The sequence below is a fragment of the Schistocerca gregaria genome, chromosome 2, assembly GCF_023897955.1.
Source record: "Schistocerca gregaria isolate iqSchGreg1 chromosome 2, iqSchGreg1.2, whole genome shotgun sequence".
NCBI lineage: Eukaryota > Metazoa > Arthropoda > Insecta > Orthoptera > Acrididae > Schistocerca > Schistocerca gregaria.
The window spans coordinates 2,009,012-2,036,431 of NC_064921.1; the positions used below are offsets into that span (position 1 = coordinate 2,009,012).

Genomic DNA, 27,420 nt, shown 5'->3' on the forward strand with positions numbered 1-27,420 from the left:
TAGTAGATGTACTGGAAAGTGTATCTAGGAAGAGTTTCAAGATATAACTTATTAGTAAAGTGTTTCATTTACCCTGAAAATTTTTCTGTGCAAATCAGGATATCTTGATTATTTATTTTATTATATTTATTTTTTGTTTATTTAATTATTTAATATAAATAATTTTATTGTATTTTTGTCTTAGTATATTTTATAGAATTGATTTTTTAAATTATAGTTTATTGGTAATGTAAGTGTTTTATGAAATATTATTTTACATTTTTTTAAGTAGATTTTATTTATTGTACCTTTTGTATCAGGGTTTATCAAAATTTTAGTATTTATTTTACTTGTCTCGATTTGGGTTGATTTATAAATAATTTATAGTTAATGTATCATAATTATTATTAAATTATTTATAGAAATGAGATGTTAATCGTTTCCCAAGATATCTAGTTTCTTAAGAAAAAATTTAATTTTTTAAAGTTATTTGTTTTTATTTAATTTTTTAAGTAAAAATATTAACTTATTTATTCTTTAAGGGATAAGCTTTGAAGTTAATAACCTATAATTTATTTTATAGAAATATAATAGTAAGCTTTAAACCAGCTATCTTTAAGATTACGTTTTAGTTCATTATTTTTTATTTTGATTTTATAAATATTTTAGGTTTTTTATTAAGATTATTAATTTAATTTTAAAATTTTTGTAATAATGATAGAATTAGTATATTTATTTGTATGAAATTATTACCTTGTGAACTTATTATAAGGAACTAGGCAAAATTGATTTCCGCCTGTTTATCAAAAACATGTCCTCTTGTTTATATTTTGAGGTCTGGCCTGCTCACTGAGCGTATTTTTAAAGAGCCGCGGTATTTTGACCGTGCAAAGGTAGCATAATCATTAGTCTCTTAATTAGTGGCTGGAATGAATGGCTTGACGAGAAATCAACTGTCTCTTAATAAATTTTTGAATTTAACTTTTGAGTCAAAAGGCTTAAATTCTTCTTTAGGACGAGAAGACCCTATAGAGCTTGACATTTTACTTTTATATAGTTTTTTGTTTGTCTTTCTATATTTAATGATGATGTTTTGTTGGGGTGACATGAAGAAGAGATAAACTCTTCATTATTATATCATTTATTTATGTTTGTTATTTTGATCCATAATTTATGATCATAAGATTAAGTTACCTTATGGATAACAGCGTAATTGTTTTTGAGAGCTCATATCGACATAGCAGATTGCGACCTCGATGTTGGATTAAGAAAAATTTTGGGTGCAGGAGCCCAATGATTAGGTCTGTTCGACCTTTAAATTCTTACATGATCTGAGTTCAGACCGGCGTGAGCCAGGTCGGTTTCTATCCTAAGATTGTTAATCCATATTAGTACGAAAGGACCATATGGTTAAAATATTTTTTGTTATATTGATTAATATTAATTTATTTACTATTTTGACAGATTAATGTGTTGAATTTAGAATTCATTTATGTAGATTTTTTCTACAAATAGTATTGATACTTTATGATTTATTTATATTTTTTTTGAATTTTCTTTTATTGGTTATTTGTGTTTTAATTAGTGTTGCCTTTTTAACTTTATTAGAGCGTAAGGTTTTAGGTTATATTCAGATTCGAAAGGGTCCAAATAAGGTAGGTTTTGTTGGAATTCCTCAGCCATTTAGAGATGCTATTAAGTTAATTTGTAAGGAGCAGCCAATTCCTATTATATCTAATTACCTACTTTATAATTTTTCCCCTGTTTTTAATTTAATGATTTCTTTAGCCGTTTGAGTAATTTTTCCTTATTTAACTTATATGTGTTCTTTTTCTTATGGATTTTTATTTTTTTTATGTTGTACTAGATTAGGTGTTTATACTGTTATAATTGCTGGTTGATCTTCTAATTCAAATTATTCATTATTAGGTTCTCTTCGTTCTGTTGCTCAAACAATTTCTTATGAAGTTAGTTTAGCTTTAATTTTATTGTCTTTAATTATTTTAATTGGTAGTTTTAATATGTTTGATTTTATAAACTATCAGCTTTATTGTTGATTTATTATTATTTCTTTTCCTTTAGCTTTAGCTTGTTTTGCTTCTTGCTTAGCTGAAACTAATCGTACTCCTTTTGATTTTGCTGAAGGGGAATCTGAGTTAGTTTCAGGATTTAATATTGAGTATGGTGCGGGTGGTTTTACTTTAATTTTTTTAGCTGAATATACTAGAATTGTCTTCATAAGAATGTTATTGGCTTTAATTTTTTTGGGCGGTGATTTTTATTCTTTTATATTTTTTATTAAGCTTGCTATTATATCTTTTGGTTTTATTTGGGTTCGTGGAACATTACCACGGTTCCGTTATTATAATTAATGTACTTAGCTTGAAAAAGTTTTTTACCTTTATCTTTGAATTTTTTTATTTTCTTTGTTGGTTTAAAGATTTTATTTATCTCATTTGTTTAGTGAAATTTTTTGAGAAAAGTTAATAGAAGAGTTAAACTTCTAATTTTATGTTTTCAAAACATATGCTTTTCCTAAGCTAATTAACTTTATTCCTTAATTAATTTATCTCATGCGTTTGCGACATGGACATTAATTAAGAAATATGTGAAGTAAATAATTGTTAAGATTTGACCTGTTATAATATAAGGTTCTTCAACAGGTCGTTTACCAATTCACGTTAGTAAGCATACAACAACTACTATAATTCAGAATAAAATTTGATTAATAGGGTAAAATTGAATGCCTCGGAATGGTGTTTTATTATAAAATGGTAAAATTATTAAGATTCTAATTGATAAAAATAATGCAATAACACCTCCTAACTTATTAGGGATAGATCGTAGAATTGCATATGCAAATAGGAAATATCATTCTGGTTGAATGTGAACTGGTGTTACTAATGGGTTGGCAGGTACAAAATTATCTGGATCTCCTAATAGGTAAGGATTAATTAAACATAGTATAATTAATAATGATGTTATTATTACAAATGTAATAGAATCCTTAAAGGTAAAGTATGGATGGAATGGAATTTTTTCAATATCTCCATTTAGTCCAAGAGGATTATTAGATCCTGTTTGGTGAAGAAAAAATAAATGAATTGCTGCTATAGCAGCAATAATAAATGGTAATACAAAATGGAATGTGAAGAATCGATTTAATGTTGCATTATCAACAGCGAATCCTCCTCATACTCATTGGACTAAATCTGTTCCTAAGTATGGGATTGCTGATAATAAATTAGTAATAACTGTTGTACCTCAAAAAGATATTTGGCCTCAGGGTAAGACATATCCTATAAATGCAGTTGCTATAACTAAAAATAAAATCACTGTACCAATTATTCAGGTATGTATATATATATAAGATCCATAGTAAATTCCCCGTCCTACATGTAAGTAAATACAAATAAAAAATATAGATGCTCCATTTTCGTGTAAGGTTCGGATAATTCAACCATTATTTACGTCTCGGCAGATGTGTACTACACTACTGAATGCTATTTCAATATTTGATGTATAATGTATAGCTAAAAATAGTCCAGTTACGATTTGAATTACCAAACATAACCCTAATAGGGATCCAAAATTTAAACAAAATGAAATATTTGTTGGGGCAGGTAAGTCAATTAAAGAGTTATTAATAATTTTAATTAAAGGATGTCTTAATCGTAAGAGTTTATTCATTAGTAATTATCTTATTTTACGAATAGGTCCCTGATTAATATTGGTGATTTTAACAACTGCTAGTAGTGCTAAAAATAAATAAATTATTATTATTATTGTAATAATGAATGTTTGTCTATTATATAATTTTTCTAAAGATATTGTTATTTCTTGATAATTGATTGAATTATCAATATTTATAGTTTCGGTGTTTTTGAAAAAGTCTATAAATATAGATATATCTAGAATAATTAATATTAATATGATAAATACTCACATTATTAATGTAATAATTATAGTGATTGATTTAGGCTGAAATATTTCGTTTGATGCAATTCTTGTAATGTAAATAAATAATACTAGTATACCACCAAGAAATGTTAAAAATAAAATATATGATAATCAATATCTTTCTATTATTGTTCCTGTTATTAATCCAACTAGGAAGGTTTGAAGGATAATAAAAAGCATTATTGATATTGGGTGTCTTAATTTAATAAAATTAATTTTTATTACATTTGATAATGATATAATTATTATTTTGATCATTTCAGGGGTTAGTTTATTTAAAATACCGGTTTTGGGGACCGATGATGGAAGCTTTTCCACCTCTGAAGTTTTAAAAGTGGGGGCTGGACTTATTTCCGGTTTACAAGACCGGCGTTTTTTTTAAACTATTAAAACTAATGTTTATATTCTCTATTTTTACTTCTTTATTGATTTATTTTGCTGGTGTTTATGTTTTTTCTTCTAAACGTAAACGTTTATTAATGGTTCTTTTGAGATTAGAATATATTGTTCTTTCTTTATTTATGTTAGTTATTGTTTTTCTTATTGAGTTTGATTATGATTATTTTTTTCCTGTTATTTTTTTAGTTTTTTCTGTTTGTGAGGGTGCTTTAGGTCTTTCTATTTTAGTTTCAATAATTCGTTCTCATGGTAATGATTTTTTTAATTCTTTTGGTTTATCTTTATGTTAAAGTATTTATTTATAACTATTTTTTTGATCCCTCTTTGTTTATTAAATAATTGTTGATGGTTGGTTCATTCTTTAATGTTTCTGTCGGGTTTTGTTTTTATAATTTGTGTTTATTCATATGCTGATTTGAATATAATTAGATATTATTTTGGTATTGATTATTTTTCTTTTAGTTTAATTTTACTTAGTTTTTGGATTTGTTCTTTAATAATCACTGCTAGAGGTTCAGTTTATTTAAGTTCATATCATTCTAATTTTTTTGTTTTTATGGTTTTGATTTTAATAATTATGCTTTATTGTTCATTTGCTAGATTAAGTCTTCTTTCTTTTTATATTTTTTTTGAGGCTAGATTAGTTCCTACTTTACTTTTAATTTTGGGTTGGGGTTATCAACCTGAGCGTTTGCAGGCTGGTGTTTATTTAATTTTTTATACTTTGGTTGCTAGATTACCTTTATTATTAGTTTTATTTAAGGTTTATGATTTTTCTAATACTTTATATTTTCCTTTCTTGGTTGATTTTGGTTCTTATTATTTTATGTTTTATGTATTTATAATTTTGGCTTTTTTAGTTAAGATACCTATGTTTTTGGTTCATTTATGACTTCCTAAGGCTCATGTAGAGGCCCCTATTTCAGGTAGAATAATTCTTGCTGGTGTTTTATTAAAGTTAGGTGGTTATGGTATTTTTCGTGTTATAAAGGTTATTTCTTATTTGGGTTTAAAGTTTAATTATTTTTGATAGTCTTTAGGTTTATCTGGGGGTGTTATTGTAGGATTTATTTGTTTTCGTCAGGTTGATTTAAAGTCTTTAATTGCATATTCTTCTGTTGCTCATATAAGAATGGTTATTGGTGGATTGATGACTACGAATTGATGAGGTTGTGTAGGTTCTCTTTCTCTAATGGTTGGTCATGGTTTATGTTCTTCTGGTTTATTTTGTTTATCTAATATTATTTATGAACGTTTAGGTAGACGAAGATTATTAATTAACAAGGGTATAATTAATTTGATGCCAAGAATGGCTTTATGATGATTTCTTTTAAGATCATCAAATATGGCTGCTCCTCCTTCTTTAAATTTGGTAGGTGAAATTAGATTATTAAATAGAATTATATCTTGATCTTCATTTAGATTCTTTGCTTTGATTTTTTTATCTTTTTTTAGAGCTGTTTATACTTTGTATATATATTCTTATTCTCAGCATGGGAATTATTATTCTGGTGTTTATACTTGTTCTCTTGGTTATTTTCGTGAATATCATCTTTTACTTTTACATTGATTGCCTTTAAATATTCTCTGTTTAAAGGGTGAATATTTCTTTGTTTAGTTTGCTTAAGTATTTTAATTAAAAATATTGTTTTGTGGAATCAATGATATGAAGTTTTTCATCTTAGGCCGTGAATTTATTTTCTATTTGTTCTTTGAGTTTTTTTTCTTTGTTTATTTCGAGAACTATAATTTTTATTTTTGGTATTTATTATTTAATAATTGATTATAGAGTTCTTGTTGAGTGAGAGCTTTTCAATTTACATGGTTCTATAGTTGTTATAACTTTAATTTTGGATTGAATATCTCTTATTTTTATATCTTTTGTTATATATATTTCTTCTTTGGTTATTTATTATAGAGAGGATTATATATCTGGTGAAAAGAATATAAATCGTTTTATTATTATTGTTTTAATATTTATTCTTTCTATAGGTTTTTTAATTATTAGTCCTAATTTAATTAGAATTTTATTAGGTTGAGATGGTTTAGGTTTAGTTTCTTATTGTTTAGTTATTTATTATCAAAATGTAAAATCTTATAGTGCTGGTATATTAACTGCACTTTCTAATCGTATTGGTGATGTTGCTATTTTAATTTCTATTGCATGAATGTTAAATTTTGGTGGTTGAAATTATATTTATTATTATGATTTTATTTCTAATTCTTTTGAAATAAAGCTCATTACTATATAAATTGTTTTAGCAGCTATAACTAAGAGAGCTCAGATTCCTTTCTCTTCATGACTTCCTGCTGCTATAGCAGCTCCTACTCCTGTTTCTGCTTTAGTTCATTCTTCTACTCTTGTTACTGCTGGTGTTTATTTATTAATTCGTTTTAGACCAATATTGGATACTTATAATTGTGGTTGATTTTTACTTTTAATTGGTTGTATAACTATATTTATGGCTGGATTGGGCGCTAATTTTGAGTTTGATTGAAAGAAGATTATTGCTCTTTCTACTTTAGGACAACTTGGTTTAATAATAAGAATTTTGGCTATAGGTTATCCAAAGCTTGCATTTTTTCATTTATTGGCTCATGCTTTATTTAAGGCATTATTATTTATATGTGCAGGTTCAATAATTCATAATTTGAAGGATTCTCAGGATATTCGTTTTATAGGATCAATTGTTAATTTCATACCTTTAACTTCAGTTTGTTTTAATGTTTCTAGTTTATCTTTGTGTGGAATACCTTTTTTAGCGGGATTTTATTCAAAGGATTTAATTCTTGAGATGGTTTGTTTAAGATGAATTAATTGTTTAATTTTTTTTCTTTATTTTTTTTCTACTGGTTTAACTGCTTCTTATTCTTTCCGTTTGTTTTATTATTCAATATCTGGTGATAATAATTTTTATTCTAGATTTTCTTTTGATGATAAGGGTTATTATATTTCATTTGGAATAATTGGTCTATTGTTTGTTGCTGTTTTTGGTGGTAGTCTTTTATCTTGATTAATTTTTCCTATTCCTCATGTGATTGCTTTACCTTATTATTTAAAGTTTTTAACTATTACAGTTGTTATTTTAGGTGCTTATTTAGGTTATCTTATTTCTAATTTTGATTTTTCTCATAATTTATTTTCTTTAAGTATACTTTCTTTTGTTAGATTTGCTGGTTCTATATGATTTTGTACCTTTTCTTTCAACTAAGTTTATTAGATATATTCCTTTAAAAATAGGTTATTATTCATCTAAGTCATTTGATTATGGTTGAGGTGAATTACTTGGTGGTCAAAGTTTATATAGATTATTTATTTATTTAATTGGTTATATTCAAGGTTGATATGATTTAATTTCAAGATTTATCTTTTAACTTTTATTTTTTGAATATTTATTTTGGTAATATTGTTTTTCGTTTACTTAAATAGCTTATAATTAGAGCGTGACACTGAAGATGTTAAGGAAGTATTTTTACTTTTAAGTATTTATAAATATAGATATATTATGTAATGTTTTATTTAAACTATATAAATTTTAGAAATGTTAACGGAGTTTAACCGCTAATATAAAAAGTTAGCAGCTTTCATATTGGCTTTACATTTCCTTAATTGGAACTATTATAGTTCAATTATATTATTAACAGTAATACGCCTCTTTTTTGCTTCAATTAATAAGAATAAGGGTAGTACATACCAATCTTCCAGGTCGAAACTGACTGCAATATTTCGCTTCTTATTCTATTTAAGGTTGATTGATAATATCAATACTTTTTGAATGCAACCCAAATGTTATATTTAACTACAACCCTTTATTCTGCTCATTGTAATGCTCCTTGGTTTCATTCATGGTATAGTCGTCCTAATAGAACTAGAATAAAAAATATTGTTGATACTGTTCAGATTATAATGTCTGAAGTTTTAAAAATAATTACAATTGGTAGAATTAGTGCAATTTCTACATCAAAAATTAAAAAGATTACTGCAATTAGGAAGAATCTTATTGAGAATGGTATTCGTGCTGATCTTTTTGGATCAAACCCACATTCAAATGGTGATCTTTTTTCTCGATCATTAATTAATTTTTTTGATAGTGTTGTTGCCAGGATTATAACAATTATTGGAATAATAAATCTAATGAAAACTCTTGTTGATAGAATTAGAATTGTTTTTCTTGATTTATATCAAGCTTTCTGATTGGAAGTCAAATGTACTATTTATACTAGAAAAACAATTATCTACCTCATCAATAAATAGAGATATATAAGAATAATCATACTACGTCTACGAAGTGTCAGTATCATGCTGCTGCTTCAAATCCAAAGTGATGTCTTGGTGAAAATTGATTTATTGAGTGTCGAAGTAGACATGTTGATAAAAAGATTGTTCCAATAATTACGTGTAAACCATGGAATCCTGTTGCAACAAAGAATGTTGATCCATAAACTGCATCTGCAATGGTAAAAGGTGCTTCTCAATATTCATATGCTTGAAGTATTGTAAAGTATAGTCCTAATAACACTGTGAAGAATAATCCTTGTAGTGCTTGAGTATGATTAGATTCCATTAAACTATGATGTGCTCATGTTACTGTTACTCCTGATGCTAAAAGAATAGCTGTATTAAGTAATGGAATTTGTATAGGGTTAAAGGGTTGAATTCCTATTGGAGGTCATAGTATTCCTAGTTCAATTGTTGGTGCTAATCTTCTTCTAAAGAATGCTCAAAAAAAAGAAACGAAAAATAATACCTCTGATGCAATAAATAAAATTATTCCTCATCGTAATCCAATTGATACAAATCCTGTATGTAATCCTTGATATGTTCCTTCTCGTACTACATCTCGTCATCATTGAATTATAGTTAGTAGGGTAATTCCAAATCCAATTATGAATAAGTTAATATTAAATAGGTGGAATCATTTTGCTAGTCCTGATACTAGGACTATTGCTCCAATTGCTCCTGTTAATGGTCAAGGTCTATAGTCTACTAAGTGGAATGGGTGGTTTGAGTGAGTTGTTAACATAGGTTTAATATACTTCTCTAGAATATAGAGTTCTTAGAATTGAGAAAACATAGGCTTGAATTATTGCTACTGCTGATTCTAGAATTAATAGAAGTATTTGTCCAATAATTAGTAATGAGATTAAGTTTATTGCTATAGATGGTCCTGTGTTTCCTAATAAGGTTAATAATAAGTGTCCTGCAATTATATTTGCTGCCAACCGTACTGCTAATGTACCTGGTCGAATAACATTACTAATTGTTTCAATTAGTACTATAAATGATATTAATGCAGGCGGTGTACCTTGTGGTACAAGGTGTGTAAATATATGATTAGTATGGTTAATTCATCCAAATAATATAAATCTTAGCCATATAGGTAGGGCAATTGCAAATGTTAATGCTAAATGTCTTGTTCTAGTAAAAATATAAGGGAATAATCCTATGAAATTGTTAAATAATATTATAATAAAAATTGAGATGAAAATGAATGTTGTTCCATTAAATGATTTTGGTCCAAGAAGTGTTTTAAATTCATTATGTAAGGTTAAATTTAGTTTATTTCAGATAATGTTAATTCGTGATGGTGTAAGTCAAAATAGTGATGGGATTAATAATAGTCCTAGAAATGTTCTAGTTCAATTTAATGATAAATTAAAGATGTTAGTTGATGGGTCAAATGTTGAGAATAGATTTGTTATCATTTTCAATTTAAGTTTTTTATTTCAATTGTTCCTTTTTCTGCTCTTTTAATAAGGTTAGGTTTAAATGAGAAGAAGTTTATTTGATTAAACAAGATTAATGTAGCTGAAAATATAATGAATAGTGAGAATCATATAAGAGGGGATATTTGAGGGATTTGGATATAATTTCCCCATCAGAAGTAGTCGTTAATTTACTATTATTTGGTTTAAGAGACCATTACTTACTTTCAGTCATCTGATGAATTTCAAGGTGTACTAATTTTTTTTAGTTACTTTAGATTGACACTCTAATGTTATTTATTTTAACTAACTCCTTAAATTATCTTAGATAATCACTTAATAAATAAATTTACTGAAGTTCTTTCAATTACAATTGGTATAAATCTGTGGTTTGCTCCACAGATTTCTGAGCATTGTCCAAAGAATAATCCAGGTCGATTTATTGTGAATGTTCCTTGATTTAACCGACCTGGCGTTGCATCAATTATAACCCCTAATGCAGGAACTGCTCATGAGTGTAGAACATCTGATGCTCTTGTTAATACTCGTACTTCTGTATTTATTGGTAGGATTGTTCGGTTATCTACATCTAGTAGTCGGAATCCATCATTTTCTAGGTCTTGTTCTGGTGTTATATAAGTGTCAAATTCTACGTCTATGAAGTCTGAATATTCATATCTTCAATATCATTGTCGTCCAATGGTTTTAATTGTAATTATTGCATCTACTGAATCATCAAGTAAATATAATAGTCGTAATGATGGAAGGGCAATAAAAAATAATGTAATTGCTGGTAAAGCTGTTCAGATTGTTTCAATTAAATGTCCATGAAGTATATTACGGTTAGTATAGGCAATAAATAATATATAACTTAGGGCATAACCTACAATTACTGTAATTAATAATAATACGACCATAGTATGATCATGAAAGAATGATAATTGCTCCATTAATGGTGAAGCTCCATCTTGAAGAGATAAATTTGATCATGTTGCCATTAATAAATATTTTCTAATAAAAGGTCAAACCTTTATTTGTAGAGCTTAAATCTACTGCACTAATCTGCCATATTAGAATCTAGAGATTAATGGTAATTCTGAGTAACTATGTTCTGCAGGAGGGTTATTTTGTAGTCATTCTGTTGATCTTCTTATGTTAGCTCTAAATATAATTGCTCGGTTTGTAATCATTCTTTCTCATATAATTACAATGAATATAATGATTCCTACAATAGAAATTGTAGACCCAATTCTTGATACTACGTTTCATGATGTATATGCGTCTGGGTAGTCAGAGTATCGTCGAGGTATTCCTGCTAATCCTAGGAAGTGTTGAGGAAAGAATGTTAAATTTACTCCATTGAATATAATTGTAAATTGGATTTTTAATCATGTATTATTTATAGTTAATCCTGTAAATGGTGGATATCATTGAATGACACCTCCTATAATTGCAAATACTGCTCCTATAGATAATACATAATGAAAGTGGGCTACTACATAATATGTAACATGTAATACAATATCAAGTGATGAATTTGCTAATACTAATCCTGTTAATCCACCAATTGTAAATAGGAAAATAAATCCTAGAGCTCATAATAATGGTGGATTGAACTTGAATTTAGTTCCATATAATGTAGCTAATCATCTAAATACCTTAATTCCTGTAGGTACAGCAATAATTATTGTTGCTGATGTAAAATATGCTCGTGTGTCAACATCCATTCCTACTGTAAATATATGATGTGCTCATACAATAAATCCTATTAGTCCAATTGATAGTATAGCATAAATTATACCTAATGTTCCAAATGATTCAATTTTTCCTCTTTCTTGACATACAATATGTGAAATAATTCCGAACCCCGGCAGAATTAAAATATAAACTTCTGGGTGTCCAAAGAATCAAAATAGATGTTGATATAGAATTGGGTCACCCCCTCCTGCAGGGTCAAAGAATGATGTATTTAAATTTCGATCTGTTAATAATATAGTAATAGCTCCTGCTAAAACTGGAAGTGAAAGAAGGAGAAGTAATGCTGTAATAGCTACAGATCATACAAATAAAGGTGTTTGATCTAAAGTTATACTTTCTGATCGTATATTAATTGCTGTTGTAATGAAATTCACTGCACCAAGAATAGATGATACACCTGCTAAGTGCAGTGAAAAAATAGCTAGATCTACAGATGCACCCCCGTGTGCAATAGCTCCTGCTAGAGGAGGGTAAACTGTTCATCCTGTACCAGCACCATTATCTACTATAGAAGATGTAAGAAGAAGGGTTAGTGAAGGTGGTAGTAATCAAAAACTTATATTATTTATTCGTGGAAATGCTATATCTGGTGCACCAATTATTAGTGGAACAAGTCAATTACCAAATCCACCAATTATAATAGGTATTACTATAAAGAAAATTATTACGAATGCGTGAGCTGTAATAATAACATTATAAATCTGGTCATCCCCAATTAGAGATCCGGGTTGGCCAAGTTCAGCACGAATAAGTATTCTTAATGATGTTCCTACTATTCCTGCTCATGCTCCAAATATGAAGTATAAAGTACCAATGTCCTTATGGTTTGTTGAGAATAATCATTTTTGCGGTAAGATGGCTGAATTTTAGGTGGTAGACTGTAAATCTACTTATGAGATGTTTTCTCTCTTATCATATTTAGGTCTTATATTCAATTATGATTCTAGACTGCAATTCTAGAGGTGTAAAATTTTACTAAGGCCTAAAAGATTATTCTTTTAATTATAACTTTGAAGGTTATTAGTTTGATTAACTTAAGTCCTTAGTATAATGAAATTAAGGTTGATGTTGAAATCAATCCTATTGTTGAAATTATTACTGTTATAGGAAGAATGATTCTTGATTCTTGGGACTTTATCTTTATAGATCAAGAATTTTCTGTGTATGATATAATTAGAGCTGAGAATCTAATACATATATAGTAGTAGAGTGTAATTGTAGTTAATACAACTATAATAGTTATAATAGTTGTTATATTGTTTTCTATTAATGATTGTATTACAATTCATTTTGGTAAGAATCCAAGGAATGGTGGTAGTCCACCTAAAGATAATAAAGATAAGAATATTATGAATTTAATTTCGGTTTTTATATTTCTGGCTGAATAAATTTGATTTATGAAAAATAAATTTATTTGCTTAAATAATAAAACTATAATTAATCTTAATAGTGAGTAAATAATTAAGTATAGTTCTCAGATGTTTTCTCTGATAATAATAATTCTTAAGATAATAATTGTTCAAATAAAAGTTCTTAATTGAATACAATAAGATAAGACCATTATTGGGGCGATTTTTTGTCATGTTATTAATGTTAAACAATTATTTCATCTTGATGCTCCTATAACTTCTGGAAATCAGAAATGGAAAGGTGCAGCTCCAATCTTTAATAATAGTCTAGATCTAATTATTATTGATGGGATAAATTCTGTTTCCCATCCCATTGGATATTTTATTTGAATCAGCAAAATTGAAAATAATAATATTGTCGATTCTATTGCTTGGACAATAAAATATTTAATTGATGATTCATTTATTATTATATTTTTATTTCTTGTTAGGAGCGGAATAAATGAAAGTAAGTTGATCTCAAGTCCTATTCAAACCCCAAATCAGGAATTTGATGAAATGGACAGGATCGTTCCTATCATTAATGTTGATAGGAAGAGAAGTTTTGTAGAGTTGTTGGTCATTAAAAAGGAGAGGATTGATACCTCTATAAATGGGGTATGAACCCATTAGCTTGTTTAGCTTACCTTTTTACATTAAGGTGTATGATGCACGTTAGTTTTTGATACTAAAGGAGGTAGTTTAATTCTATCTTATGTAATTTTAATGAAGGTAATTTTATTTACTTTATTTACCCTATCAAGGTAACCCTTTAATCAGGAACTTCATTTATTTAATATATAAATCGAAAGTTTTTTTTTGAAATTCTTTTATGTATTATTTTGTTTAATTAGGATTAATTTATCCTGCTCATTTTATTTTTTATATATATATATATATATAATAAATAATTTATATTAATATATTACATTTAATTGAAATTAAAGTATTATAAGTTCATCTTACCATTATCAATTGATTATTTTAATGCAATTATTTACCTAGGATTATAGCTACTTATGTTTTTAGCTTAAAATAGGTTATTATAATATAATATATATAATAATATGTAATTTGAAATTTAATATTATTATAATTGGATATAATAAATAAAATTATTAATTTAAATATAAAATATTATAATTAATATAAATAATTATATTAATTATAATAATATAATTATGTAAATTATCTATAATTAGATTATTTAACTAATATATATGAAAGTTAACTTAATATAAAAAAAAGAATTCATATTAATAACATATTATATTAAATTACATAATTGTATAAAATATATTTATTATATTATTTAATCTTTATTTATTTATTAGTGAAAAGAAAGATTAAATAAGGAAGAATATAATACATTTATTGCTATACATGTTCCATATTAATCTTTAATTATATATAATAGAGAAGTTGTTGTGGTCATACATAGGGGCGTTTCTTTTTTTTTTGTTAATGTTTGTGGTTTTTTTCTTTTTTTTTCTTTAAATATTTGAATCTTTTATTTTTTCCTGAATTAATAGATTTAAAATTTTCTTATTTTTTATTTTTAAAAGTTTTATTCTTGCTTGTTTATTCACTTTTTCTTTGTATTATATGTAAGTTTTGTTAGACTAAATGTTCTTTTTATAGTAATTTGATTTAATTATCAAGTGATTTTGGATTTAGCAATTGATTTAGTATCGGCATAATTCGTGCCAGCAGCCGCGGTTATACGATTGATACAAGTGAATATTATTGGTTAAAACAGTTGTTTATATTATTAGGGTTGAAATATAAATTTGTAAGGTGAAATGTTAAAATTTATTTGTGGCCCTTTTTATGAATCTGTGAAATTTAAATAATAAACTAGGATTAGATACCCTATTATTTTAAATGTTAATTATATTTACCAGGGTACTATTAGTTAAGGTCTTTAAACCCAAAGAATTTGGCGGTATCTCATTCCATTCAGAGGAACCTACCCCATGATTGATAATACACGATTTACTCTACTTAATTTATTTGTTTGTATATCTCCGTTATCAGAGAATCTTTTTAGAGTTATAATTCTCAAGATTTATAATTATAAAATATTTCAGGTCAAGGTGCAGCTTATAGTTAAGAGGAGGTGGGTTACAATAGATTTTTGTTTATAACGGATTTGATAGTGAAATACTGTTAATGAAGGTGGATTTGATAGTAATTTAATTTATTTAATTTAACTGATATTGGCTCTGAGATGTGTACACATCTCCCGTCGCTCTCATTATTGATTATTCTATTTTATTTTAAAGTAGCTTCAATTTAGATGAGATAAGTCGTAACATAGTAGATGTACTGGAAAGTGTATCTAGGAAGAGTTTCAAGATATAACTTATTAGTAAAGTGTTTCATTTACACTGAAAATTTTTCTGTGCAAATCAGGATATCTTGATTATTTATTTTATTATATTTATTTTTTGTTTATTTAATTATTTAATATAAATAATTTTATTGTATTTTTGTCTTAGTATATTTTATAGAATTGATTTTTTAAATTATAGTTTATTGGTAATGTAAGTGTTTTATGAAATATTATTTTAAATTTTTTTAAGTAGATTTTATTTATTGTACCTTTTGTATCAGGGTTTATCAAAATTTTAGTATTTATTTTACTTGTCTCGATTTGGGTTGATTTATAAATAATTTATAGTTAATGTATCATAATTATTATTAAATTATTTATAGAAATGAGATGTTAATCGTTTCGCAAGATATCTAGTTTCTTAAGAAAAAATTTAATTTTTTAAAGTTATTTGTTTTTATTTAATTTTTTAAGTAAAAATATTAACTTATTTATTCTTTAAGGGATAAGCTTTGAAGTTAATAACCTATAATTTATTTTATAGAAATATAATAGTAAGCTTTAAACCAGCTATCTTTAAGATTACGTTTTAGTTCATTATTTTTTATTTTGATTTTATAAATATTTTAGGTTTTTTATTAAGATTATTAATTTAATTTTAAAATTTTTGTAATAATGATAGAATTAGTATATTTATTTGTATGAAATTTTTACCTTGTGAACTTATTATAAGGAACTAGGCAAAATTGATTTCCGCCTGTTTATCAAAAACATGTCCTCTTTTTTATATTTTGAGGTCTGGCCTGCTCACTGAGCGTATTTTTAAAGAGCCGCGGTATTTTGACCGTGCAAAGGTAGCATAATCATTAGTCTCTTAATTAGTGGCTGGAATGAATGGCTTGACGAGAAATCAACTGTCTCTTAATAAATTTTTGAATTTAACTTTTGAGTCAAAAGGCTTAAATTCTTCTTTAGGACGAGAAGACCCTATAGAGCTTGACATTTTACTTTTATATAGTTTTTTGTTTGTCTTTCTATATTTAATGATGATGTTTTGTTGGGGTGACATGAAGAATAGATAAACTCTTCATTAATATATCATTTATTTATGTTTGTTATTTTGATCCATAATTTATGATCATAAGATTAAGTTACCTTAGTGATAACAGCGTAATTGTTTTTGAGAGCTCATATCGACAAAGCAGATTGCGACCTCGATGTTGGATTAAGAAAAATTTTGGGTGCAGGAGCCCAATGATTAGGTCTGTTCGACCTTTAAATTCTTACATGATCTGAGTTCAGACCGGCGTGAGCCAGGTCGGTTTCTATCCTAAGATTGTTAATCCATATTAGTACGAAAGGACCATATGGTTAAAATATTTTTTGTTATATTGATTAATATTAATTTATTTACTATTTTGACAGATTAATGTGTTGAATTTAGAATTCATTTATGTAGATTTTTTCTACAAATAGTATTGATACTTTATGATTTATTTATATTTATTTTGAATTTTCTTTTATTGGTTATTTGTGTTTTAATTAGTGTTGCCTTTTTAACTTTATTAGAGCGTAAGGTTTTAGGTTATATTCAGATTCGAAAGGGTCCAAATAAGGTAGGTTTTGTTGGAATTCCTCAGCCATTTAGAGATGCTATTAAGTTAATTTGTAAGGAGCAGCCAATTCCTATTATATCTAATTACCTACTTTATAATTTTTCCCCTGTTTTTAATTTAATGATTTCTTTAGCCGTTTGAGTAATTTTTCCTTATTTAACTTATATGTGTTCTTTTTCTTATGGATTTTTATTTTTTTTATGTTGTACTAGATTAGGTGTTTATACTGTTATAATTGCTGGTTGATCTTCTAATTCAAATTATTCATTATTAGGTTCTCTTCGTTCTGTTGCTCAAACAATTTCTTATGAAGTTAGTTTAGCTTTAATTTTATTGTCTTTAATTATTTTAATTGGTAGTTTTAATATGTTTGATTTTATAAACTATCAGCTTTATTGTTGATTTATTATTATTTCTTTTCCTTTAGCTTTAGCTTGTTTTGCTTCTTGCTTAGCTGAAACTAATCGTACTCCTTTTGATTTTGCTGAAGGGGAATCTGAGTTAGTTTCAGGATTTAATATTGAGTATGGTGCGGGTGGTTTTACTTTAATTTTTTTAGCTGAATATACTAGAATTGTCTTCATAAGAATGTTATTGGCTTTAATTTTTTTGGGCGGTGATTTTTATTCTTTTATATTTTTTATTAAGCTTGCTATTATATCTTTTGGTTTTATTTGGGTTCATGGAACATTACCACGGTTCCGTTATGATAAATTAATGTACTTAGCTTGAAAAAGTTTTTTACCTTTATCTTTGAATTTTTTTATTTTCTTTGTTGGTTTAAAGATTTTATTTATCTCATTTGTTTAGTGAAATCTTTTGAGAAAAGTTAATAGAAGAGTTAAACTTCTAATTTTATGTTTTCAAAACATATGCTTTTCCTAAGCTAATTAACTTTATTCCTTAATTAATTTATCTCATGCGTTTGCGAAATGGACATTAATTAAGAAATATGTGAAGTAATTAATTGTTAAGATTTGACCTGTTATAATATAAGGTTCTTCAACAGGTCGTTTACCAATTCACGTTAGTAAGCATACAACAACTACTATAATTCAGAATAAAATTTGATTAATAGGGTAAAATTGAATGCCTCGGAATGGTGTTTTATTATAAAATGGTAAAATTATTAAGATTCTAATTGATAAAAATAATGCAATAACACCTCCTAACTTATTAGGGATAGATCGTAGAATTGCATATGCAAATAGGAAATATCATTCTGGTTGAATGTGAACTGGTGTTACTAATGGGTTGGCAGGTACAAAGTTATCTGGATCTCCTAATAGGTAAGGATTAATTAAACATAGTATAATTAATAACGATGTTATTATTACAAATGTAATAGAATCCTTAAAGGTAAAGTATGGATGGAATGGAATTTTTTCAATATCTCCATTTAGTCCAAGAGGATTATTAGATGCTGTTTGGTGAAGAAAAAATAAATGAATTGCTGCTATAGCAGCAATAATAAATGGTAATACAAAATGGAATGTGAAGAATCGATTTAATGTTGCATTATCAACAGCAAATCCTCCTCATACTCATTGGACTAAATCTGTTCCTAAGTATGGGATTGCTGATAATAAATTAGTAATTACTGTTGCACCTCAAAAAGATATTTGGCCTCAGGGTAAGACATATCCTATAAATGCAGTTGCTATAACTAAAAATAAAATCACTGTACCAATTATTCAGGTATGTATATATATATATAAGATCCATAGTAAATTCCCCGTCCTACATGTAAGTAAATACAAATAAAAAATATAGATGCTCCATTTGCGTGTAAGGTTCGGATAATTCAACCATTATTTACGTCTCGGCAGATGTGTACTACACTACTGAATGCTATTTCAATATTTGATGTATAATGTATAGCTAAAAATAGTCCAGTTACGATTTGAATTACCAAACATAACCCTAATAGGGATCCAAAATTTCATCAAAATGAAATATTTGTTGGGGCAGGTAAGTCAATTAAAGAGTTATTAATAATTTTAATTAAAGGATGTCTTAATCGTAAGGGTTTATTCATTAGTAATTATCTTATTTTACGAATAGGTCCCTGATTAATATTGGTGATTTTAACAACTGCTAGTAGTGCTAAAAATAAATAAATTATTATTATTATTGTAATAATGAATGTTGGTCTATTATATAATTTTTCTAAAGATATTGTTATTTCTTGATAATTGATTGAATTATCAATATTTATAGTTTCGGTGTTTTTGAAAAAGTCTATAAATATAGATATATCTAGAATAATTAATATTAATATGATAAATACTCACATTATTAATGTAATAATTATAGTGATTGATTTAGGCTGAAATATTTCGTTTGATGCAATTCTTGTAATGTAAATAAATAATACTAGTATACCACCAAGAAATGTTAAAAATAAAATATATGATAATCAATATCTTTCTATTATTGTTCCTGTTTTTAATCCAACTAGGAAGGTTTGAAGGATAATAAAAAGCATTATTGATATTGGGTGTCTTAATTTAATAAAATTAATATTTATTACATTTGATAATGATATAATTATTATTTTGATCATTTCAGGGGTTAGTTTATTTAAAATACCGGTTTTGGGGACCAATGATGGAAGCTTTTCCACCTCTGAAGTTTTAAAAGTGGGGGCTGGACTTATTTCCGGTTTACAAGACCGGCGTTTTTTTTAAACTATTAAAACTAATGATTATATTCTCTATTTTTACTTCTTTATTGATTTATTTTGCTGGTGTTTATGTTTTTTCTTCTAAACGTAAACGTTTATTAATGGTTCTTTTGAGATTAGAATATATTGTTCTTTCTTTATTTATGTTAGTTATTGTTTTTCTTATTGAGTTTGATTATGATTATTTTTTTCCTGTTATTTTTTTAGTTTTTTCTGTTTGTGAGGGTGCTTTAGGTCTTTCTATTTTAGTTTCAATAATTCGTTCTCATGGTAATGATTTTTTTAATTCTTTTGGTTTATCTTTATGTTAAAGTATTTGTTTATAACTATTTTTTTGATCCCTCTTTGTTTATTAAATAATTGTTGATGGTTGGTTCATTCTTTAATGTTTCTGTTGGGTTTTGTTTTTATAATTTGTGTTTATTCATATGCTGATTTGAATATAATTAGATATTATTTTGGTATTGATTATTTTTCTTTTAGTTTAATTTTACTTAGTTTTTGGATTTGTTCTTTAATAATCACTGCTAGAGGTTCAGTTTATTTAAGTTCATATCATTCTAATTTTTTTGTTTTTATGGTTTTGATTTTAATAATTATGCTTTATTGTTCATTTGCTAGATTAAGTCTTCTTTCTTTTTATATTTTTTTTTGAGGCTAGATTAGTTCATACTTTACTTTTAATTTTGGGTTGGGGTTATCAACCTGAGCGTTTGCAGGCTGGTGTTTATTTAATTTTTTATACTTTGGTTGCTAGATTACCTTTATTATTAGTTTTATTTAAGGTTTATGATTTTTCTAATACTTTATATTTTCCTTTATTGGTTGATTTTGGTTCTTATTATTTTATGTTTTATGTATTTATAATTTTGGCTTTTTTAGTTAAGATACCTATGTTTTTGGTTCATTTATGACTTCCTAAGGCTCATGTAGAGGCCCCTATTTCAGGTAGAATAAGTCTTGCTGGTGTTTTATTAAAGTTAGGTGGTTATGGTATTTTTCGTGTTATAAAGGTTATTTCTTATTTGCGTTTAAAGTTTAATTATTTTTGATTGTCTTTAGGTTTATCTGTGGGTGTTATTGTAAGATTTATTTGTTTTCGTCAGGTTGATTTAAAGTCTTTAATTGCATATTCTTCTGTTGCTCATATAAGAATGGTTATTGGTGGATTGATGACTATGAATTGATGAGGTTGTGTAGGTTCTCTTTCTCTAATGGTTGGTCATGGTTTATGTTCTTCTGGTTTATTTTGTTTATCTAATATTATTTATGAACGTTTAGGTAGACGAAGATTATTAATTAACAAGGGTATAATTAATTTGATGCCAAGAATGGCTTTATGATGATTTCTTTTAAGATCATCAAATATGGCTGCTTCTCCTTCTTTAAATTTGGTAGGTGAAATTAGATTATTAAATAGAATTATATCTTGATCTTCTTTTAGATTCTTTGCTTTGATTTTTTTATCTTTTTTTAGAGCTGTTTATACTTTGTATATATATTCTTATTCTCAGCATGGGAATTATTATTCTGGTGTTTATACTTGTCCTCTTGGTTATTTTCGTGAATATCATCTTTTACTTTTACATTGATTGCCTTTAAATATTCTCTGTTTAAAGGGTGAATATTTCTTTGTTTAGTTTGCTTAAGTATTTTAATTAAAAATATTGTTTTGTGGAATCAATGATATGAAGTTTTTCATCTTAGGCCGTGAATTTATTTTCTATTTGTTCTTTGAGTTTTTTTCTTTGTTTATTTCGAGAACTATAATTTTTATTTTAGGTATTTATTATTTAATAATTGATTATAGAGTTTTTGTTGAGTGAGAGCTTTTCAATTTAAATGGTTCTATAGTTGTTATAACTTTAATTTTGGATTCAATATCTCTTATTTTTATATCTTTTGTTATATATATTTCTTCTTTGGTTATTTATTATAGAGAGGATTATATATCTGGTGAAAAAAATATAAATCGTTTTATTATTATTGTTTTAATATTTATTCTTTCTATAGGTTTTTTAATTATTAGTCCTAATTTAATTAGAATTTTATTAGGTTGAGATGGTTTAGGTTTAGTTTCTTATTGTTCAGTTATTTATTATCAAAATGTAAAATCTAATAGTGCTGGTATATTAACTGCACTTTCTAATCGTATTGGTGATGTTGCTATTTTAATTTCTATTGCATGAATGTTAAATTTTGGTGGTTGAAATTATATTTATTATTATGATTTTATTTCTAATTCTTTTGAAATAAAGCTCATTACTATATTAATTGTTTTAGCAGCTATAACTAAGAGAGCTCAGATTCCTTTCTCTTCATGACATCCTGCTGCTATAGCAGCTCCTACTCCTGTTTCTGCTTTAGTTCATTCTTCTACTCTTGTTACTGCTGGTGTTTATTTATTAATTCGTTTTAGACCATTATTGGATACTTATAATTGTGGTTGATTTTTACTTTTAATTGGTTGTATAACTATATTTATGGCTGTATTGGGCGCTAATTTTGAGTTTGATTTAAAGAAGATTATTGCTCTTTCTACTTTAAGACAACTTGGTTTAATAATAAGAATTTTGGCTATAGGTTATCCAAAGCTTGCATTTTTTCATTTATTGGCTCATGCTTTATTTAAGGCATTATTATTTATATGTGCAGGTTCAATAATTCATCATTTGAAGGATTCTCAGGATATTCGTTTTATAGGATCAATTGTTAATTTCATACCTTTAACTTCAGTTTGTTTTAATGTTTCTAGTTTATCTTTGTGTGGAATACCTTTTTTAGCGGGATTTTATTCAAAGGATTTAATTCTTGAGATGGTTTGTTTAAGATGAATTAATTGTTTAATTTTTTTTTCTTTATTTTTTTTCTACTGGTTTAACTGCTTCTTATTCTTTTCGTTTGTTTTATTATTCAATATCTGGTGATAATAATTTTTATTCTAGATTTTCTTTTGATGATAAGGGTTATTATATTTCATTTGGAATAATTGGTCTATTGTTTGTTGCTGTTTTTGGTGGTAGTCTTTTATCTTGATTAATTTTTCCTATTCCTCATGTGATTGCTTTACCTTATTATTTAAAGTTTTTAACTATTACAGTTGTTATTTTAGGTGCTTATTTAGGTTATCTTATTTCTAATTTTGATTTTTCTCATAATTTATTTTCTTTAAGTATACTTTCTTTTGTTAGATTTGCTGGTTCTATATGATTTATACCTTTTCTTTCAACTAAGTTTATTAGATATATTCCTTTAAAAATAGGTTATTATTCATCTAAGTCATTTGATTATGGTTGAGGTGAATTACTTGGTGGTCAAGGTTTATATAGATTATTTATTTATTTAATTGGTTATATTCAAGGTTGATATGATTCTAATTTCAAGATTTATCTTTTAACTTTTATTTTTGGAATATTTATTTTGGTAATATTGTTTAGTCGTTTACTTAAATAGCTTATAATTAGAGCGTGACACTGAAGATGTTAAGGAAGTATTTTTACTTTTAAGTATTTATAAATATAGATATATTATTTTTACAGTGAAAATGTAATGTTTTATTTAAACTATATAAATTTTAGAAATGTTAACGGAGTTTAACCGCTAATATAAAAAGTTAGCAGCTTTCATATTGGCTTTACATTTCCTTAATTGGAACTATTATAGTTCAATTATATTATTAACAGTAATATGCCTCTTTTTGGCTTCAATTAATAAGAATAAGGGTAGTACATACCAATCTTCCAGGTCGAAACTGACTGCAATATTTCGCTTCTTATTCTATTTAAGGTTGATTGATAATATCAATACTTTTTGAATGCAACCCAAATGTTATATTTAACTACAACCCTTTATTCTGCTCATTGTAATGCTCCTTGGTTTCATTCATGGTATAGTCCTCCTAATAGAACTAGAATAAAAAATATTGTTGATACTGTTCAGATTATAATGTCTGAAGTTTTAAAAATAATTACAATTGGTAGAATTAGTGCAATTTCTACATCAAAAATTAAAAAGATTACTGCGATTAGGAAGAATCGTATTGAGAATGGTATTCGTGCTGATCTTTTTGGATCAAACCCACATTCAAATGGTGATCTTTTTTCTCGATCATTAATTAATTTTTTTGATAGTGTTGTTGCCAGGATTATAACAATTATTGGAATAATAAATCTAATGAAAACTCTTGTTGATAGAATTAGAATTGTTTTTCTTGATTTATATCAAGCTTTCTGATTGGAAGTCAAATGTACTATTTATATTAGAAAAACAATTATCTACCTCATCAATAAATAGAGATATATAAGAATAATCATACTACGTCTACGAAGTGTCAGTATCATGCTGCTGCTTCAAATCCAAAGTGATGTCTTGGTGAAAATTGATTTATTGAGTGTCGAAGTAGACATGTTGATAAAAAGATTGTTCCAATAATTACGTGTAAACCATGGAATCCTGTTGCAACAAAGAATGTTGATCCATAAACTGCATCTGCAATGGTAAAAGGTGCTTCTCAATATTCATATGCTTGAAGTATTGTAAAGTATAGTCCTAATAACACTGTGAAGAATAATCCTTGTAGTGCTTGAGTATGATTAGATTCCATTAAACTATGATGTGCTCATGTTACTGTTACTCCTGATGCTAAAAGAATAGCTGTATTAAGTAATGGAATTTGTATAGGGTTAAAGGGTTGAATTCCTATTGGAGGTCATAGTATTCCTAGTTCAATTGTTGGTGCTAATCTTCTTCTAAAGAATGCTCAAAAAAAAGAAACGAAAAATAATACCTCTGATGCAATAAATAAAATTATTCCTCATCGTAATCCAATTGATACAAATCCTGTATGTAATCCTTGATATGTTCCTTCTCGTACTACATCTCGTCATCATTGAATTATAGTTAGTAGGGTAATTCCAAATCCAATTATGAATAAGTTAATATTAAATAGGTGGAATCATTTTGCTAGTCCTGATACTAGGACTATTGCTCCAATTGCTCCTGTTAATGGTCAAGGTCTATAGTCTACTAAGTGGAATGGGTGGTTTGAGTGAGTTGTTAACATAGGTTTAATATACTTCTCTAGAATATAGAGTTCTTAGAATTGAGAAAACATAGGCTTGAATTATTGCTACTGCTGATTCTAGAATTAATAGAAGTATTTGTCCAATAATTAGTAATGAGATTAAGTTTATTGCTATAGATGGTCCTGTGTTTCCTAATAAGGTTAATAATAAGTGTCCTGCAATTATATTTGCTGCCAACCGTACTGCTAATGTACCTGGTCGAATAACATTACTAATTGTTTCAATTAGTACTATAAATGATATTAATGCAGGCGGTGTACCTTGTGGTACAAGCTGTGTAAATATATGATTAGTATGGTTAATTCATCCAAATAATATAAATCTTAGCCATATAGGTAGGGCAATTGCAAATGTTAATGCTAAATGTCTTGTTCTAGTAAAAATATAAGGGAATAATCCTATGAAATTGTTAAATAATATTATAATAAAAATTGAGATGAAAATGAATGTTGTTCCATTAAATGATTTTGGTCCAAGAAATGTTTTAAATTCATTATGTAAGGTTAAATTTAGTTTATTTCAGATAATGTTAATTCGTGATGGTGTAAGTCAAAATAGTGATGGATTAATAATAGTCCTAGAAATGTTCTAGTTCAATTTAATGATAAATTAAAGATGTTAGTTGATGGGTCAAATGTTGAGAATAGATTTGTTATCATTTTCAATTTAAGTTTTTTATTTCAATTGTTCCTTTTTCTGCTCTTTTAATAAGGTTAGGTTTAAATGAGAAGTTTATTTGATTAAACAAGATTAATGTAGCTGAAAATATAATGAATAGTGAGAATCATATAAGAGGGGATATTTGAGGGATTTGGATATAATTTCCCCATCAGAAGTAGTCGTTAATTTACTATTATTTGGTTTAAGAGACCATTACTTACTTTCAGTCGTCTGATGAATTTCAAGGTGTACTAATTTTTTTTAGTTACTTTAGATTGACACTCTAATGTTATTTATTTTAACTAACTCCTTAAATTATCTTAGATAATCACTTAATAAATAAATTTACTGAAGTTCTTTCAATTACAATTGGTATAAATCTGTGGTTTGCTCCACAGATTTCTGAGCATTGTCCAAAGAATAATCCAGGTCGATTTATTGTGAATGTTCCTTGATTTAACCGACCTGGCGTTGCATCAATTTATCCCCTAATGCAGGAACTGCTCATGAGTGTAGAACATCTGATGCTCTTGTTAATACTCGTACTTCTGTATTTATTGGTAGGATTGTTCGGTTATCTACATCTAGTAGTCGGAATCCATCATTTTCTAGGTCTTGTTCTGGTGTTATATGAGTGTCAAATTCTACGTCTATGAAGTCTGAATATTCATATCTTCAATATCATTGTCGTCCAATGGTTTTAATTGTAATTATTGCATCTACTGAATCATCAAGTAAATATAATAGTCGTAATGATGGAAGGGCAATAAAAATTAATGTAATTGCTGGTAAAGCTGTTCAGATTGTTTCAATTAAATGTCCATGAAGTATATTACGGTTAGTATAGGCAATAAATAATATATAACTTAGGGCATAACCTACAATTACTGTAATTAATAATAATACAACCATAGTATGATCATGAAAGAATGATAATTGCTCCATTAATGGTGAAGCTCCATCTTGAAGAGATAAATTTGATCATGTTGCCATTAATAAATATTTTCTAATAAAAGGTCAAACCTTTATTTGTAGAGCTTAAATCTACTGCACTAATCTGCCATATTAGAATCTAGAGATTAATGGTAATTCTGAGTAACTATGTTCTGCAGGAGGGTTATTTTGTAGTCATTCTGTTGGTCTTCTTATGTTAGCTCTAAATATAATTGCTCGGTTTGTAATCATTCTTTCTCATATAATTACAATGAATATAATGATTCCTACAATAGAAATTGTAGACCCAATTCTTGATACTACGTTTCATGATGTATATGCATCTGGGTAGTCAGAGTATCGTCGAGGTATTCCTGCTAATCCTAGGAAGTGTTGAGGAAAGAATGTTAAATTTACTCCAATGAATATAATTGTAAATTGGATTTTTAATCATGTATTATTTATAGTTAATCCTGTAAATAGTGGATATCATTGAATGACACCTCCTATAACTGCAAATACTGCTCCTATAGATAATACATAATGAAAGTGGGCTACTACATAATATGTATCATGTAATACAATATCAAGTGATGAATTTGCTAATACTAATCCTGTTAATCCACCAATTGTAAATAGGAAAATAAATCCTAGAGCTCATAATAATGGTGGATTGAACTTGAATTTAGTTCCATATAATGTAGCTAATCATCTAAATACCTTAATTCCTGTAGGTACAGCAATAATTATTGTTGCTGATGTAAAATATGCTCGTGTGTCAACATCCATTCCTACTGTAAATATATGATGTGCTCATACAATAAATCCTATTAGTCCAATTGATAGTATAGCATAAATTATACCTAATGTTCCAAATGATTCAATTTTTCCTCTTTCTTGACATACAATATGTGAA

At 26.7% G+C, this 27,420-nt stretch overlaps 1 long non-coding RNA gene across 1 annotated transcript; it reads right to left on the reverse strand.

Moving 5' to 3' along the window:
• Window positions 1-798: 798 nt before the first annotated feature.
• LOC126336214 (uncharacterized) lies at window positions 799-16,932 on the reverse strand. The gene is made up of 2 exons (XR_007564913.1): window positions 16,681-16,932; window positions 799-1,173 (listed from the first exon to the last, which is right to left on the reverse strand). It is a non-coding gene; the product is annotated as an uncharacterized LOC126336214 (long non-coding RNA).
• Window positions 16,933-27,420: the final 10,488 nt, after the last annotated feature.